At 40.4% G+C, this 13,545-nt stretch overlaps 1 non-coding gene across 1 annotated transcript; it reads right to left on the minus strand.

Moving 5' to 3' along the window:
* Positions 1-3,202: 3,202 nt before the first annotated feature.
* LOC118726189 lies at positions 3,203-3,307 on the minus strand. The gene has a single exon (XR_004990223.1). It is a non-coding gene; the product is annotated as a U6 spliceosomal RNA (small nuclear RNA).
* Between the last annotated feature and the right edge of the window lie 10,238 nt (positions 3,308-13,545).

Here is a 13,545-nt window from a genome sequence, read left to right on the forward strand (position 1 = left end):
CCATTTCCCTGTCTGTTCTAGTTCCAAGGTTTTTCACCTGGAGGGGCTCTGCCTACAGCTGGCTGTCCTCCTCTTCTCAGGTTCCTTCACTCCTCTCACTTGTGTCACATTAATGACCATGAGCAGAGCCAAATTTCCTCTTGGTGCTGTGCCCAGCCATCTCACGTGTTCCCTGGAGATGGCCAAGGACTGTAAGTTCCTCCTCCCTATGCACCTCATAGAGAATGCATGCATCTATTCACAGCATAGATTCCTGGGGGTGATGGTGAGTCAGGACAAGAAGAGTGACACAGGAGGTTCACATTCTCACTTCCCTGTCACTTGTCAAACCTTTCCTTTGAATGTTTCCTGCTAATACTTCTTGTGACCTCCATGTACCCAAAACTTATCCAACTAATACTTAGTCCTAATTTTAATTTTCCTGTTGTGCTAATTTACGATGCTTCCATGACAAAATACCACATACCAAGTGGCTTAAAATAAAATACATTTCTTCTTTCACAGTTTATGAGGCCCTAAATCTGAAATCAGGGTGTCAGCATAGTTGTTCCTCTGCGGACTCTGAGGAAGAGTCTGTTCTGTGCCTCTGTCTTACCTTCTGGTGGGTGGCTAGCAATCTTTGGAGTCCCTTGATCTGTGGCAACATCTCTCTAATCTCTGCCTCTGTCTTCAGGTGGACTTTTTCTTTTGGACTCTCTGTGTTCTTTCTTCTTCTTATGGTGACACCAGTCTTTAGATTTGGGGTCCATCTTGATCCAAAATGATCTCATCTTAATATTTATTATTTTCAAAGAGCCTATTCCTAAATAAGGTCACATTCTGAGATCTTGGTTGAATGTGAATTATGAGAAGTTGGGCACTATTTAATTCACTACTTCTTTCTAGTAGCATTTAACAAACTTTCCCTACACTTTCCCCATCTTTCTGGTCAACTTTCTCAATATTTTTCTACTTATAAGAAACAAAACAATTCACATGAATAGTTTCTCTTGGCAAGTCATCGAGCTTCTATTTCCCTTTAGATGATGGTTAGCCTCTCATGTAAACTTCCTGCCCAATCCTGAGAATGTTAGAGTTTGTGACTCCATCACATGTAGAAGACTTTCTACAGTCAGGATCAAGTTTACTGAAATAGTGACAGCACAAAAGATTTCTTTTCTTTTTTTAAATATATTTTATTGATTTTACAAAGAGAGGAATTGAGAGGGACAGAGAGTTAGAAACGTCGATGAGAAACATCGACCAGCTGCCTCTTGCACACACCCCACTGGGGATGTGCCCGCAACCAAGGTACATGCCCTTGACCGGAATCGAGCCCAGGACCTTTCAGTCCGCAGGCCGACGCTCTATCCACTGAGCCAAACCGGTCCCGGCAGCACAAAAGATTTCTACCATGCTGGGAAAATCTATTTCATTCGTCTATCTGATAATACCAAAAGAATGAACGCTCACTATAGGTTAGGCACTATTCTTGACACTTGGAATACAGTTTTGAGCAAGTATATATACTCTTTCCCTTAAGGAGTTTATTGCCTAGTGGGGTAGAAAGAGGAATAACACAAATAAAAGAAAAAACATAATTATAATAAATCTTAAAAATGAAGGGTTCATGGTGCTGAGAAGATAGAATGAAATTGCTCTATCCACTGAGCCAAACCAGCTAGGGCTACATGGGAAAGATAATGATTTTGTTGAGAGAGATGATTCTCCTGTTTGTTGTGAGGTTGACATGTTTGTGAATGTGATAGTCAGACAATTTTTCTTTTTCCTCACAATTTACATTGTATTATTTAATCCTTGGCATCTGATTCCTGAATTCATTAATTTGAAATCAAGGTATGGCATTGTGATATTTGTGATATTTCTCCTAAAGCTCTCTATTTTTTTTAAATTTTTTTTAAGAAAAACTTCTCATTCTCCTCCTCTTTCTTGCTAGGTGTACTGGTTAATAATGCAAATTTTGTAATCAAAGAAAACATGATAATTTTAAGAGAAACATCAAAAGTGCTTTATTCAAAGTAATGTCCATCGCTACCTACACATTTCCTCATGTTTCAGGTAATTTGTGGATACCATCCCAATAGAACTTTTTTGTTTTGAGACAAACCATTCAGAGACCCAATTTTCCACTTCTTCGTACGTTTTCAAGTGCTGCTCAGAAAGTGCATGTGCCATTGATCTGAACAGGTGGTCATCTGAAGGAGCAAGTTCTGGTGAATATGGTGGGTGGGTTAATACTTCCCAGGCAAGATCTTTTAACGTGTCTTTAACTGGTTTTGAAATGTGTGATGGTGTGTCATCATGAAGCAAAATTACTTTGCCTTGGCTTCTGGCACATTCTGGTCATTTCATGATCAAAGTGTGGTTCAAATTGATTATTTGTTGTCAGTAGCAATCAGTATTAATGGTTTCACCTGGTTTTAGAAGCTCATAATATCACACCTTCCTGATCCCACCAAATGCAGAGTATTGTCTTCTTTCTGAATCAATTTGGCTTTGCAGTTGATGTTGATGGTTGACCTGGATCAACCCATGATTTTGTGCATTTGGGATTCTCAAAATAAATCCACTTTTCATCACCAGTCACAATTCAATGCAAAAAAGATTTTCTTTCATGCCACTGAGCCAACATTTTACGATGACTTTTCGGTTTTCCATGTGTCTTTTGTTCAATTGGTGTAGCACTAATTTTCCTTCCTTTAAAATCTTTCCCATTGCTTGAAAATGATTGCAAATTATTCACTGAGAAACGTTTAATCTTTCTGAAAGTTGTTTTTGAATTTAACATGCATCTTCATTCAATAATGCTTGTAATTGTTGGTCTTCAAACTTTTCTGATTGACTTTGACATTCTTTGTCTTTCACATCAAAATCATCACTTTTAAACCATTTAAAATCAGCGTGCATAAGTATCTTGAGATGGAGCATGTTCACCATAATCTTCCCAAAGTATATGATAACTTTCAGCAGCACTTTTCTTCAAAATAAATGAATTAAAACTTCCTGCAAATGTTCTTTTCATGGCACAAAATTAGGCATTCTTAAGTGTAACAATATCTATTATGTTAACAGCTTCAGAAAGTTGACATTTGAAGTTTTGAAGCTTGTTGTCAATACAACATATCAAATAACATTTATATCAACATATGTGTAACTCCATCTATTGAAAAAATACATTATTATCCAGTACACCTTGTACTCTATTCAACAGGTCTATCATTCAAAATTTGCATGTCATCCTTGAGCAGGGGCCATGCTAATCTCTGTATCGTTCCTATTTTAGTATATGTGCTGCTGAAGCGAGCACTATCATTCAAAATTGAAGATGAAATCAGGAGCTTCACAGACAAAAACAAGAAAGAAAGAAAAGGAAGAAAAAAGGAGTTTATCATTATTAAGCCAGCAATGCAAGAAATGTTAAAGTGACTATTGTGAAAAGAAGAGCTAGAAAGCCCTGGGCCAGATGGCTACACAGGGGAGTTTTACCCAAACATTCAAAGAACTAAAACCCATCCTCCTCAGCCTATTCCAAAAAATTCAAGAGGAAGGAAAATTTTCAAGCTCCTTCTATGAAGCCAGCATTACCCTAATCCCAAAACCAGATAAAGACACTACAAAGAAAGAGAATTACAGGCCAATATCCTGATGAACAAAGTTGCTAAAATCTTCAGCAAAATTCTAGCAAATCAGATCCAGCATTACATTAGAAAGATCATACACCATGACCAAGTAGGATTTATTATGGGGATGCAAGGCTGGTACAATATCCACGAATCAATACATGATACATCACATAAACAAATTGATAGATAAAAATCACATAATCATATCAGTTGATGCAGAAAAAGCATTTGACAAAATTCAATACCCTTTCTTGATAAAAACTCTCAGCGAAGTGGGAATAGAAGGATCATACCTCAACATAATAAAAGCCTTATGTGACAAACCTACAGCCAACATTATACTCAATGGGAAAAAACTAAAACCATTTCACCCAAGAACAGGAACAAGACAGGGATGCGCACTCTCACCAATCCTGTTTGGCATAGTATTAAAAGTGCTAGCCATAGCAATCAGTTAAGAAGAAGAAATTAAAGACATCCAAATTACAAAATAAGAAGTAAAATGGTCATCATTCGAAGATGACATGATATTGTACATAAAAAAACTCTAAAAACTCCATCCCATAGATCCTCCCTTCCCCCAACTGAGGAACAGAGTATGATGTAATCTGCACCTGCGGCCTGGACATTCCTGAGCACCTAACCAGGCATCTTAAATGGACTGTACATTGAACCACCAATCAGCACCTACCAAATATCCTAAGCCCCCAATTCCTAAGTACCTAAGTGCCTAATCATGTGCCTTGTATGAAACCACCAATCAGTGTGTGCTGAGTACCCTAAGCCCCATTCCTTCCCATTCCTTCCCTCGAAAGACGTGTTCACCTCTGCAAGTGCGCTCTCTTCCTTAGCAAGAACTTAATAAAAATTAGGAAGGAAATAAAAGAGGTCATATCTCTGAAAACCATTTCTATTTCTGTTTATCAGTATAAAAATTTATTACAGTGCCCCTCTCCTTATCTGTGGTCAACCATGTTCTGAAAACATTAAATGGAAAATTACAGAAATAAACAATTCTTAAAAGTTTTAAATTGCATGCTGTTCTGAGTAGGGTGAAGAATCCCACTCCATTCAACCTGGGAACACAGCCCTTTGTCCAGTGTTCCAATGTTTGTGTTCAAGTAACCCTTAGAGTAGTAGTCTAATGCTTCTTCACAATACCTGCATCATATACTTTACTTTATCTCATCATGTAGGCATGGTATCATCTGACATCATCACAAGAAGAACAAGGGAGTATAGGACAATAAGATAATTTGACAGACAGATACCACATTTGTGTGACTTTTATTATAGTGTGTATGTGTATATATATATATATATATATATATATATATATATATGCCTAAGCTGAATTCTTTCCTAGCCAGAACTCAAGTATTGAGGTTGCTGAACCCAGTTTCAGTCTGACCCTATAGATCTAACACTCAGTGCCATTTCTACTAACACAGCATGACTTTCTATACCCATTATTTGGAAAAACTTACTTTGCTCTCCAGACAAAATATAATAATATTTCTAAAAATAACCCTTGATACTGTCATCAGTAGAAGCACTGAATGAAAAAAGGAGAGACCTGGTTCTACCTCTTAGCCTGATCTTCCTTAATGCGTGAATTCCCTTAGGCTTCCTGATGAATTGTATAAGATGATCTCTTTCAGTTTTAAGATTCCATATCTGATTTCTAAACATCTTAGCAAAGGGTGGCCTCTCACCCTCAGATAGGGGAACCCCCCGGAGAGCCACAGAGAAGCTGGCCCCCAGCAAAGAGCCTGGCCCACATGCTCAATTACTACATCTCTGCAAAGAGATGGCCTGATCATCTGATTCATAGGAATCTTGGATGTCTCCCTGTGTTCCCTTTTAAGTCAAAGGTCAGTGATTTCCCCATGTCCTGCCCCTGACACAGAGGAAGATGAGAAACACAGAAGCAACAGGGTTTGGGACTCTGGCACCCGAGACAAATGGAAGCAGGGTGTAGTGAGTCACATCTTTGTGTTCCCAAGCCCTTGGGACCCCATGAGCCCTGGGAAACAGATGAGGCAGCAGAGTGAACTTCTGAAAGCAGTTCTAACTAAGTCTGCCTTCCAAGAGGAAGCAAGGGGCTTAGGCAGATAGTTGGAAATATTCAGTGCTCACAAGGACTTATTGACCATGGTGTTTCAGAGCAAGACAGTAGGCCACAGAACTTAAGGGAGACGAAAGATCTGTTGGTAAGGAGGTGAGTCTATATCTCAACTCTGTGGCCAGATACAAGTGGATTTCAGAGCCTTAGCTTCCTCAACTATGAACTCTTTATATATATATTTGTATTGATTTAAGAGAGGAAGGAGAGGGAGAGAGAGATAGAGATAGTGATGAGAGAGAATCATTGATCGAATGCCTGGTAACCCCATACTGGGATCAAGCCTGCAACCTGGGCATGTATCCTGACTGGGAACTGAACTGTGACCTTCTGGTTCATAGGCCTACACTCAACCACTGAATCGCACCAGCCAGGCCAACTATGAAATCTTTATTACTCACCTGCTCTCTTTCATAGAATTGCTATAAAAACTATATTACTGGTAAGAAAGCAAATGCAAACAGTTCCTTATGTGTACATATCAGCAATGATATCTCAATTTTGGAATTGAAATTGGGTCTCAAAAGAACTGTTGGCCAAGAAAGAAACTCACTACAGACTGATTCATAAGCCTTTCAGCATAATGATTATTGCTTGTCTCATTTTTTTATTCTTATATCTCCAGTAGTACATGATCTCACTCATCTAGGAGAAATGGTGAACAACATAGATTGATGAACAAGAACAGACCCAGAGATAAGGAGCCATGGGTCTGACTGTTGGACCTCAAAGGGAAGGTGGGGATAAAAGGGAGAGATCAACCAAAGGACTTATGTGCACACATGAGCCTAACCAGTGGTCAAGGACAATAGGGAGGTGGGGGCATAAGTAGGGAGGGGTGGGGGATTGGAATGAGAGGTTGAGGAAAAATATGTGATACCTTAATCAATAAAGAAATTAAAAAGACAGAAAGAAAGCAAATGCAGTAAGGACTAATTTCTCAGTGCACATCCTAGATTATCTCCATAGCAGACATAAACTTTATTTTGCCTTATTGAATTCAACGAGAAACGTCACCATTAGAGTAAGCGTGGATACATTCTTTCCTTGGTCCTCATTCCCATGGAGTGATCCTTGCACAGAATTCTGCTGGGACCAATTGTGGAAAAGGAACAAAGGATGAACAGAGGGCCATGAGGGACAGGCTCTGAACTAGTAAAGCCCAAACTCTGGAGAAGCTGAAAGGCTCTGAGCTCAGTGTAACATTCTTTTGCGCGCTCCTTCTGTTGTCAGCCATGCAGAACCCCGGAAATGGTTTTTGGATCGTGGATCTTTGGAATGTATTTGTAGGAAACTTTTCCCTATAAACAGAGCTATCTTGAGAATGTGCCGAATCACGGAATCTGTCCAGGGCCCCCAGAGAGCCAGGGAAATAGATGTGATGGGTAAACAAACTGGTTTTGTCACTTGTGTATTGTCGTTGAAGGCCATTTCTTACACCGATGCACAGAAAGAAAAGGGTGTTTTCAGACACATTGTCTTTTTATTTCCCCCTTAACCTTTATTGAGCTCTTACTATGTGCTTGGCACTGTTTAAAGTACTTGTATGTGCTATTGTGTTCATCCTGTGCATTTAATCATGTCAATTTCCATAACCACACTCCCTCTCCCTTTATTATTAGAGCAAAAGGTAAAATGTTCCCGCATCCTCTCAAGTCTCCTGTTAGTTGGCTGGACAGAGAGCAGCCATAAAGCTCCCTGTGCTTCTCTTGCCAGCCCCACAGCCATTAGAGTAGTTTCGGAGAAGGTCCATGGAGCTCCACATGCTTCTGTCAGAACCCCCACCCTCTATCTATCGATAGCACGCACAACCTTCCCGTCACAATCTGCCAAAATGCACCAGGACTAATCTCCTCATGCCCCATACTGGTCAGCTGCACAACTCCTGATCATTTCTCACTGCCAGACCCCTTGCCCAGATGGCCCTCCAACCCCCTCCTACCCCCCTAGTCTGGCCCAGTGCCCTCTGCAGCCTGTTTCCATTCATTAGGAAATGCCATTTAGTCCTAACCTGTTCCTGAACTTTACCTTCACTTGCTTGGTCTAACGCAGTGGGTTTTATCCCTGGCTGCACATTAGAATTGCCTGTAATGCATTTAAAAAATTACAGACATTTAAATGCATTCCCTCTCTCCCAATAATTAAGTCAGAATTGAGGGAGGGGGTGGAATTTAGGCATTAAAAAAAAAAGTTTAAACAGAAAGGGTTTATTAAAGGATAAATACTGGGTCTCCAGGAGAGCCAGAGCACTGCCTGGGTCTGCTGGGCAGCCAGGAGCAAAGCTGAACCCTACTTTGGGGGGCTGCCCTGGAAAGAGGGATGTCAACACTGCTACCTTCACCAGAAAATGGAGTCTGCTCACTGCATGCTTTCCCATGGCCCTCACTAACACTGGGAGTCTTCTTTGAGGGAGGGGGTGCTAATGGACAGTAGAATTGAACTTTGATGTACTAGAGGCCTGGTGCATGAAAATATGTGCACTGGGGGAGGGAAAGTGGGGGTCCCTCAGCCTGGCCTGCACCCTCTCACATTAGGAAGTCTTTAGGGGGATGTCCTACTGAGAGAGCGTATGCTGCAGCCTGGCCTGTGCTGGCGTCCCTCTCGGTAGAGAACCAGCTCTGCCCCCATCACACTGCTTCGGTTGCCGCTGGCCTCCCTCCCTCTGCATTAGGGTTACCTTTCCACCTCAGTAGCTCCTCTGTCTTGGTTTCTTTTCATCTTTTAGACCTCTATGACTTGGAGTGGTCCTGAGCTCAGCCCTCAGATGGCTTCTCATTATACTCACATCCTATATAATCTTATACAGTCCCATGGACTCAAAAACCATCTACAGAGTGGTGATTTCCAACTTTATATCTCTAGTCTAGACCTCTCCACTAAACTCTCCACTTGGCATCTGCATTTGGATGTCTAGGTATCTAAAACAATATCTACACAACTGAATTCTGGAATAATTTTCTAATTATCGGTTTCCCATCTGACCTTCCCCACCTCAGATATAGCAGCTCCATTCTTCCAGCTACCCAGGCTAAAACCCTTGGAATTAATGCTTGATTCCCCTTCCCCACATACCATTCAACCAGCAAATCTTGTTGGCTCTATCTTTAAATATAACCAGAAGGCAAAAAATTTTCTCAATTCCCTTTGCTGCATCCCAGTATAAGCCACCACCAACTCTCACTGGATTATTGCAATTCCCTTTACAATGATCTCTCTGCTCCCACCTTCCTTCTTAAGTTTATTCATCACACAGCTCAAGAGTAAACATTAAAAACATTCAAAATTTAGAAAGCATTAGTCATAAGATATTGCTCCTCCACGTAAGAAGCTCCAGTGGTTCCCTACCTCATTGTGAATAAAATACAAAGCCCTTTACACTGACCTTTACATGACCTTTTCCTGACTGCCTTGCTAACCCCATTCTACTCTTTATCCACCTCGGGCTCATCCCACTCTACCCATAGCAACCGCTATGGCTGGTAGCTTACAAAAGATATAATTGTGGTTGTGTTCTTATTGGATATGATTTGGGGGAAGGGCATGAAATTACATTAGTGTAATCCTTGGCCATTCTGAGCAAGCTCCCTGTGCTTGATTTCCTCTCTGCCCATATGACCTTCTTCTGGGTATCATCTTGACTCCTCCCTTCTAGTAGACAGGACTCTGCTCAAATACCATTCTATCTAAGGGACTTCCCTGACAACACTTTGTAAAATAGCATCTCTCCCTTGTCACTCTTACTCAGCCCAGTGTTTCCTCAAAGCACTTATTATCACTTTCATAGGGTTAACTCATTTATTTATCATAGGTCTCACCTCTACCTCCCGCATGAATGTAAACCTCATGAGATAGGAATCTTTCTAGGTGTGCTCCTTGATGTTTCCCACTGTTAAGCAAACGAACAACAACAAAACAAATAAACAAACAAAAACTTGCACAAGTGAAAGCTTTTCTAAAAGAAAGCATTCACTGAGCCAAATGCTGCTAGAAAAGGACCAGGTCCTGGGTGTGTAACCTCAACCACCAGAAGCAGGGCTAGATGCTAGGGCAGGCGACATCCTGGAGTTCATGGGTGTTTTTATACATCGTGTTCTGGGGAAGAAAGATGTGACTTGTTTTGAAAAGACTTTATGTTGATTACCGATGAGGGGAATTGGGAAAGGTAAAGCTGGGGCAGTTCTGTGACAGGTGCACAGTCTGTAAGAAAGAAATATTTACCAGGAAACAGTCTTAAAAGTTCATGCACATGCAGGGTGAGGTGGCATCTGGTGGTCAAAACCAAAGTTGATTCAAAGGTCCAGCATACATTCTAGAATGTGAGCTGTCTTTTCCTATTGGCCTGCAGTGTTGTTTTTTAAAGACACCAAGGATACTTTCTTTCTTTTTTCTTTTTTTTAATGTATTTTATTGATTTTTTTGCAGAGAGGGAGAGGGATAGAGAGTTAGAAACATTGATGAGAGAGAAACATTGGTCAACTGCTTCCTGCACACCCCCTACTGGGGATGTGCCTGCAACCAAGGTACATGCCTTTGACCGGAATTGAACCTGGGAACCTTTAGTTCGCAGGCCGATGCTCTATCCACTGAGCCAAACCGGTTACGGCTGGCCTGCAGTTTTAACTGGTTGGCTACTCTTGTCTCTCGCTCTCAGCCTACTGTAATTTAATTGGGACATCTTAAAATTCTCTTGTCACCATGTGCCCAGGATAGTACCTAGGAGTATAAAAGAAGCTGAATAAGTGAGTCAACCTTCTCTCACATAACCGTCTAGTGATGCCTTTTTTCTCTTAAACTTTCCTAACTATCATCTGAGCTGAGTTTCATCTGTAGCATAACTCTTAGAGGGACCCACTTACTGTGTTTTTCTACCCTTACTGCCTCAGATGACTCTGAGACCCTGAGGCCCTCTATAGATGTCCTCTTCCTAAATTAGCTTATAACAACATCACTGCAAAGGAGAATTCTATTTGGAAAAGTCAGGTGAGTGGGAAGTAATCATAAATAAAGTGCCCTGGGACAAGGATTCTCACACACACACACGTGAGAAATACTCATACACACTTGTATACCCACACATCATCACATGCACTCATATAGCAACAATTTAGTCTTTTTTGGGAAATACTATATTTTATCAACGAATCAAGAATATGTTCTGTTTATCCTCTAAAACATGTCTGTTAGCTTTTAAAATGTTTTACATAAGAACCAAAGAAGTTCAACTCCATAGGGATTCTTCCTGGAACTAAGTTGGCAGACTCAGCATTTAAAACTAGGTCACCCACAATGTGGAAATTGACTAAACACAAAGCAAAATAGAACAGAACCCAAAATGCATGGATGCATGGAACACATTTGTACTTTTAGGATATAACTTGACAAAATTTTAATCGTGTTGATTTAAAAAAAAAATCATCATGATTAAAAAAGCCCTAAAATGATATCATAGTAAGTTACAAAATTACCTCCTGACAAAAATGCTGTGTATAGTTAACAACTCCATAATTCAACTGATGCTATTATTTTGAGATATTTCTATAGGAGTTGTATTTTATAAATTTGCACACCTCGGGACTCTGCATTTACTCCATTACTCAGCTTATTTGCAAATATAATTACAGTGTGTTGGTAGTATTTATGTTTTAAAAGAATAAAAGTAAATTGGCCTAAGCCTAAACATTTGCACCTTTTTCTCTTCTGAGCATTTTTTTTCTTGCTAAATTGTTAAAGTTCTTAAGACTTTGTGTAGTGTAAGTCCTGATGTAAGCTCTGATTGCTGAGACATCCACTTCAAAGAGGGCTACAGGGCTGCCTCTAATAACTGCCATTGCCAGCCATGAGCTAGATAAAGGGCCAGGCCACCACTGCTTCCACCCTCTGCTCCAGGATCCTTTGTTTTAGAAATTGAGGTTGATTTCAATAACTAATCATCTGGGCCACTGTTTTTATTTTCTTTCCCAGCACTTTATTTTATTTTTAAAAAATAATTCCTATATTTATTTTATACCTATATATATGTATGTCTGTATATCTATATATCTATATATCTACATATCTACATATCTATATATCTGTATGTATATCTATATATCTATATTTTTTTTTGAGAGAGAGAGAGAGAAAGAGAGAGAGAGAAACATTGATGTGAGAGCAAACATCGATGGGCTGCCTCCTGCATATCCCCAGTGGGATTGAGCCCATGTTCTGACCGGGAATTGAACCGGCAAGCTCCTGGTGTATGTGAGGACACCCAACCAACTGAGCCACACCAGGTAGGGCTCTTCCAGCACTTTAAATTCACCAATAAAATGAGTCTGCAAAAGCCTAAGCCCCCATCCTGGACCTTAATAAAAACAGAGCCCCCGGTTCTCTCCTCACCCCCCCCCCCCTCCCATGACCTCGTTGTATGGCCCCTGGTGTGCTAGGTAATTTCTAGGACTTGTGATTAATAAACTTTTTTTTTTCAACGTTTCCAGCATTGGTTATCAATAGGCTGAGATGGATTGGCACAAAACACTTTGGCTCCACTTTAGTCGCATATTTCTTCCTCTATTAAGAAAGGTCATGGAAGATGATCCGAGGGGAGGACTTCCTCCAGCCTAGGTGATCCTGAACAAGTTACCTGGAACCTCTGCTCCAGTTTCTGGTGGATGTGTAAGCTTAAGGCACTACTTCTCCTTTCTCTTTAAATTCTTTTTCACTTTTTCTTTTTTAAGACCAGTGGCAGCATGATTCATGCGTTTACTTCCTCCTCACCCCACCCCACATTGTCCTGGAAAAAGCCTTGTCGATGAAAAAGCAAAAGATTTCTACAGCAACTTAGTGGCCGGCCAGGATTAGCTTAGTGACTTGTGAAATTCCCCCTTCTCATTTCCATTCTGTTTCTATCCTAAAATAGGAACAGTTGGGTGGAATGAATAGTAAGCATTTACATTCTGAGTTATGTCCACCCCCAAAATCATTCACCCAATGATAGGAAGTTATGAATGACAACTTTAATTAGGGTGTTGCTATCCTAGCATTCATAAAATAGTTTCTAATTGCTGAAAGTAGTTATTATAAGTTAGACAACAAGAAAAAAAAGAATATATTCATAGTAAAAGCAATGTTGGAGCTCTGAAATGTTACTCTATGATAAAGGGAAAGTCACATAAACTCAAGGAGCCTCTATTTTCTTGAAGGAGATAAAGAATATATGTTTTATCCATCTTACAGGCTTATTGGAGGATGGAGTGAGCAATATTTTGTAAGGGTGCTGTGGGAGTACTTATTCCTTAATCCTGCTAGACTATACTAGCTTTTGGGTCCAAGTCTCTCTGCCAGGGATTGGCTCTCCTTGGATGCTGAGTCTTCAAAGACATAAGAAGTTGTGGGTCTATCGGAGAGTCTTTATTGCAGCCCAAGTAGCCATTGCTATTAGACAAAACAGTTCTTTTAAAATATATATATATTTTATTGATTTTTTACAGAGAGGAAGGGAGAGGGATAGAGAGTTAGAAACACTGATGAGAGAGAAACATTGATCAGCTGCCTCCTGCACAGCCCCCACTGGGGATGTGCCCATAACCACGGTACACGCCCTTGACCGGAATCGAACCTGGGACCCTTCAGTCTGCAGGTCAATTCTCTATCAACTGAGCCAAACCGGTTTTGGCAAAACAGTTCTTTAAAGGAACTCATTCTGCTGTCTTGTTGATTTACATATTAGGGTTTTATTATATTGGATGCCTTTTCACTGTCAGAAGGCACTTTACAGCTTCTCTTTGGCATATCCGAATTGCCAGCATCACTACTCTT

Source organism: Pipistrellus kuhlii, unplaced genomic scaffold (assembly GCF_014108245.1).
Source record: "Pipistrellus kuhlii isolate mPipKuh1 unplaced genomic scaffold, mPipKuh1.p scaffold_m20_p_21, whole genome shotgun sequence".
Lineage (NCBI taxonomy): Eukaryota > Metazoa > Chordata > Mammalia > Chiroptera > Vespertilionidae > Pipistrellus > Pipistrellus kuhlii.